Raw genomic sequence first — 6,000 nt, 5'->3', positions numbered from 1 at the left:
AGGTGTTCGTTTTTCCCACGCGCTGTTTGGGAGTGGAATGGTAGAGAGAGAGTATGATTGTGGTTCGATGAACCCTCTGCCAAGCACTTAAATGTGAATTGCAGAGTAGTCATGTAGATGTAGATCTCCTTCCCCAGTCATCGTAGTTGTGAGAGGGCATCCTGGATATTCCGGGTTACTGTATCTACTGGGTACAAACATTGGAGAGGGTACCGATCTGAGCGGGAGGGTGCCGATCTGAGTGGGAGGGTGCCGATCTGAGCGGGAGGGTGCCGATCTGAGCGGGAGAGTGCCGATCTGAGCGGGAGAGTGCCGATCTGAGCGGGAGAGTGCTGATCTGAGCGGGAGAGTGCCGATCTGAGCGGGAGAGTGCCGATCTGAGCAGGTGAGGAATGTAACAGCGAGAAAACGTCTCATCTGCTCCAGTGCTTGGAAGAGCACATTTAATTCTGTGTTGAAGATGGTAAATTCTGAGGGCAGTCTGACATTGAGGACACCATCTGAGACAATGACAGATCAATCAACAAAATTTCCCTGCTTAGACCCATCCATAAAAACAGCTAGAGGGCTGTGGTACTCGTAAAATATCAGAGAATATCGCATTGAAAATGGAATCAGGAGTTGTATCTCTCCTGTAGGCACCAAATCTAAAATCACTCTGGGCCTCTCCAGTAACCAGGGTGGCAGATGGTTAAAACCCTGGATTTGGGGTCATACTGGTTCCACACCGAGTGACTCCAGCACATGCTGCACGTGGATCGCAAATGGCATCGTGGCATGGACTGTTGGAAAAAAGGCATTCCAGAGTTGAACGAGCAACAGTTTTGTGTACAGGTGAAGTTGGAGCTGCAAGGAACTTGCATGCTTCATCCACCATGAGGAGCTGGTGCCGGATGGTAAGTGGCAGTTCCCTCATCTCCACACAGATGCTAGGAATAGAACTGGTCCAATAAGCACCCATGGCCAGCAGAATCCCCTCATGATGGCCAGCGTCAATGATCCACAAGTAAGAGGGCCTCAATAACCCATACACAATGCAACCATAGTCCAGCTGCAAATGCACAAAAGGCTGATAAAACTGAAGTAGATGCAAACTGTACACTCCCCAAGACCTGTGGCTAAGACACTTGATGCTGTTCAGTGCCTTCAGGGTTCTGGCTTTCAGGTCTCACAGGTGTGGAACCATGACAACCTGCAGTCTAACCCCCGCACTGTACGGCTCGGTGTTGCAACACTGGAGGAGAAACAGTAAACTCCAAAATAGTCCACAAATGAGTACTGTACAGGACTCCTAACCATAGATGTGATACTGTTGATGGCTATGGCATGGAGGGTAAGACCTAAAACACTGCTCTGAGGAACACGATTCCCCAGCTCAAATTGAGTGGACAGCGTGTCACCAACTCGCTTCCCAAAAAACCACTGGGTCAGGAAAGACCTTACGAAGAGCTGGCCATGAAAGCCCCATTGATTCTGTTGCGCAAAAATACAGTGTCTCATAGTAGTCCTTACGCCTTGTTTATATCTAAGAATATGCAGATACAGTGATGTTTACAGAGTAAACTCCACCAATAGCCACCTACAATATGGTCACCCCAACCCCTAGAGCAAGTATCAGTCAATCACCACAGGACGTGATGGGCATTGGTGTTTCTGAGGAGGAGGAATGGTCACAGGAGTGCAATAAGATCCACGAGATGCTCAGAGTCTAGTGCATCTTGCAGAGGTAAATACAGTGAGCAAAAAGTAATCCTTCGACACACATGAATTTGAACTGCAACTGCTTGCAGGTCAGTAGCCAAGGGGAGAGCAGATGAGCGGTGCGTATTAGTGACAAACAGTGCGACACCTCCCTTGGGCCCTTTCCCCCCCCCCCCCCCCCCCCCCCTCAATAGATCATCGTTGTGGTACAGCGTATATTCCTGCAGCACTGGGACATTGGTATCTTTAAAAAGTGTTTATTGTAAACAAAAGCACAAGGGACATGTCGTCGCTAGGAGTTTCAGTTCCTCCCATGAGTCCAGAATCCAATCATGTTCCACTCTAGTACAAAAGCCATGTCATCAGTGCAGTTTAATTTACCCCTATCTTTGCACCGGGGAGATGAAGCACTTTAAGAACAAGGGGTGTCAGGGGATGTTTGGATCCAAGGCATCTACCTCCACGATATCCTCCTCATCAGTCAGATATGAAAGAATGAGCTCTGACAGGGCTCGGGACAGCTTTTGACCTTTCCCTGTATCCTGTCCCTTCAAGGATGAGGGGCAAAGGGGGCACTGAGAGGCACTCTGCTTTCTTGTACCTTCTGGATGCTTGCTGCAGAACTGTTGTTGGTCTTTCCTGGTGCAGCTACCTGGATTGCTCTGACCTTACTCTTTTTCCTTTGACACGTACATGTGCAGGTACAGGTGCTGTGGTAATACAGGCACACTAGGCATCATCTCCATTGAAGCGTCTGCTTCAGAAGAATACGAGGTGACAAAATGTAGATCACTGGAGACATTCAGTCGATCCCAGTGTCATAAGCGGCTTTTCCACAGTTCCTGCAGACTGCTTCACCTCCACAACTCACAGTTGTATGGCCAAAATGCTGTCATTTATAGCACCGCATAGGGTTTGGAAAGCAAGAATGGACTATAAGTAGAAGGAACCCCACTAAGATGTTCAAGCAATGTCGGAGAATTGAATGTGACAATGAACATCTTTATAGTTGCTCCATTATTCCTGCGAGTTTGTTGCTCCACATCTACTAGACCCTGGGATGCTTATTCTTGCTTAAGTTCTAGTATGTCCGTGTCTATGATATCTCAGCATGTGACAATGCCCTTACTGGAGTTGAGAGAGGTATGTATCTCAACAATGATATAATTGTCATCCAGTTCCTGTGCTTTCTTAAGAAGGTCTACCTGCTTTGAGCTGTTAGTTTCAACCAACAATGAGCCATTACACAATCGTTTTATAGACTCTAATGTTCCAGTATGGCCTTCCAAACACATATGGATATAGAATGGGACACTTTTTCAAATGTCCCATCCTTCCTCTATCACCAGAAACACATCTTTATTCACAACTCCATGAGTCCTATTACTGCAGTAGTATTATTAGTAGGACTAGCCTCCATCATTCCTTTGGATGAATGGGCTGATAACATAGAAGATAAATACAGTGCTTTCCTTAACAAATTTGTCATGCTCTTGCAGAGTTCCTTTCCATTAGAATGTTCTAAATGAGGTACTAGCAGTAATAGGCAGCCGGGTGGCTGACTAGTGGGGTAAGGATATCTTGTAGAACAAAGTGGGAATTATATCAAAATGTTAGAATTAGTCACAATCAAGCTACAGTAGCCCATTACAAACAGTTTTGTGAGGTGCTTAAAAATGTTATTAGGAAGGCAAAGAGTATGTGGTATGCAAATAGAATAGCTAATTCACAGGATAAAATTAAAACCATATGGTCTGTTGTGAAGGATGTGCCTGGTCAGCAGCACAAGGTCGACGATATAAAATCAGTTCACAGTAAAAATATTTCTGTTACTGATAAATCAGATATATTTACGCTATTTAACAATCATTTTCTGAGCAGTGCTGGTGAATTAAATAAAAATTTAGTTTCTACAGGGAATCATATAACTTTCTTGACATATGCCTTTCCAAGATTGATGTCTAAAATACTCCTCTGTGATAAAAACAAGAGGGAGATTGAGTCAATAATTAAATCACTGAAGACTAAGTACTCTCATGGTTATGATGGAGTGTCTAGCAGAATATTTAAGTATGGTGCTGCACATGTTAGCCCTGTATTTAGCCATATTTGTAATTTATCCTTTAGGAAAGGTCAGTTTCCTGAACAATTAAAGTACTCAGTAGTAAAGCCGCTTTATAAAAAGGGAGAAAGCGATAATGTAGACAATTTTAGACCTATTTCTATGCCGTCAGTTTTTGCTAAAGTTATTGAAAAGGCTGTGTTTGTAAGGATAATTGATCATTTTATATCACACAATTAGCTACCAAATGTACAGTTCGGTTTTAGAAGTCATTTAATAACAAACTGCTATATTCTCTTTCCTCTGTGAGGTACTGGACGAGTTAAACAAAAAGTTTGTAACACTAGGCATACTTTCTGATTTAACTAAGGCATTACAGTTTATCACAAAATATTGCTCCAGAAGTTGGACCATTAAGGAATACGGGAGTAGCTCACAATTGGTTCACCTCTTACTTTAGTAACAGGCAGCAAAAGATTGATAAAGGCCTGAGTGGGGTCTGAGTGCGGGACTGTCAAGTGGGGGGTGCCCCAGGGATCAGTGTTGGGACCACTCCAGTACCTTATTTATATAAATGATATGGCCTAACTCTAAAATATTTCTGTTTGTTGATGACACTAGCTTGATAGTAAAGGATGTTGTGTGCAACATTGGCTCAGTTTCAAATGGTGTGGTACATGACCTAAGTTCATGGCTTGTAGAAAATGCACGCTAAATCACAATAAGACTCAGTTTTTACAGTTTCTAACACACAACTCAACACAACCTGACCTTTTAATTTCACAGAATTTGCATATGATTAGTGAAACTGAACAGTTCAAATTTCTAGGTGTTCAGATAGATAGTCAGCTGTCGTGCAAAGCCCACATTCAGGATCTTGCTCAAAGACTTAATACTGCCATTTTTATTATTTGAACGGTATCTGAAGTGAGTGGTCATTCAGCACGAAAATAAGTCTACTTTGCTTATTTTCATTCACTTATGTCATATGGTGTTATATTTTCACATTCTAAAACGATATTTTTGGCTCAGAAATGGGCAGTTCAGGCAATAAGTGGTGTATGTTCACAAACCTCTTGTCGATCCCTGTTTACAAGTCTGGGTATTTTGACATTGGCTTCTTACAGGCCTTTCTTGTTAACAATATTAGCTTATTCCCAAGAATAAGCAGCTTTCACTCATTTCATACTTGGAAATGTGAAGGCTGGCCTCGCCTGTTCATCCTGTCAGTGGGCAGGTGGCCACTCCTTCAGCAGGGCCCAAGCAGGCACACGGGGGCAAAGGCTTGCTGGTTATTGGGAGCTCCAACGTTAGGGAAATAGCATACAGGGCCAGAAAGAAATCCAACTTGCACTAGGTTTGTCTGCCGGGGTGGGCCTCATCCAAGATGTGGAGGCGGCCTTGCCTGTGGCTATCAAGCGTACGGGGTGCAGTAGTCTGCAAGTAGTTGCTCACGTCGGCACCAATGATGCCTGTTGCTTGGGTTCTGAGGTGATCCTCAGTTCGTACAGGTGGCTGGCAGATTTAGTGAAGACCGCTGGCCTCGCACGCGCAGTGCAAGCAGAGTTCTGCTACTTGGGTAGCAGAGTACTTGTACTGTGCACATGGGGGTTATTTTAGGCTAGGCAGTAGTGTGAGGTGTCCTGATGAACACTCACCAGACGAGTGCAGGCAGTGAAATCAGAACGTGCTCAGTGTAAAGACACTTCAGCTATCAAGATATTAGCAGTAAATTTTCAGAGTGTTCGGAATAAAGTTCCTGAATTTACTGCCATCCAGGAAGCGTGTGGCATGCAAATTATTCTTGGGACTGAGACCTGGCTGAACCCTGAGATAGGAAGTTCTGAAATACTTAGTGAGGGTTGGAACGTGTATCGAAAAGACAGATTAGACACCGTAGGAGGTGGTGTCTTCATTGCAGTTGACAAAAATAGTGTGTCTACTGAGGACGAAGTAGAGTGTGATTGTGAAGTTATCTGGACATGTTTAACAGGGCTAGGGGAAATTAAGTTAACTGTGGGGTGCAACGTGTAATGGAAATATTTTAGATCTGGTAGCCACGAACAGACCAGACCTCATCGACAGTGTCAGTGTTGAGACAGGGATTAGTGATCATGATGTTGCCATTATGACTATGGTTATAAAAATTAAAAAGTCGGTCAAGAAGGCTAGGAGAGTATTCTTACTAGAAAGAGCAGATAAGCAGTTGTTAGCATCCCACTTAGTAAATGAATCGA

This window comes from Schistocerca piceifrons, chromosome X, assembly GCF_021461385.2.
Source record: "Schistocerca piceifrons isolate TAMUIC-IGC-003096 chromosome X, iqSchPice1.1, whole genome shotgun sequence".
Lineage (NCBI taxonomy): Eukaryota > Metazoa > Arthropoda > Insecta > Orthoptera > Acrididae > Schistocerca > Schistocerca piceifrons.
The sequence above is the reverse complement of the archived record's forward strand: the minus strand, read 5'-3'. Positions refer to the sequence as shown.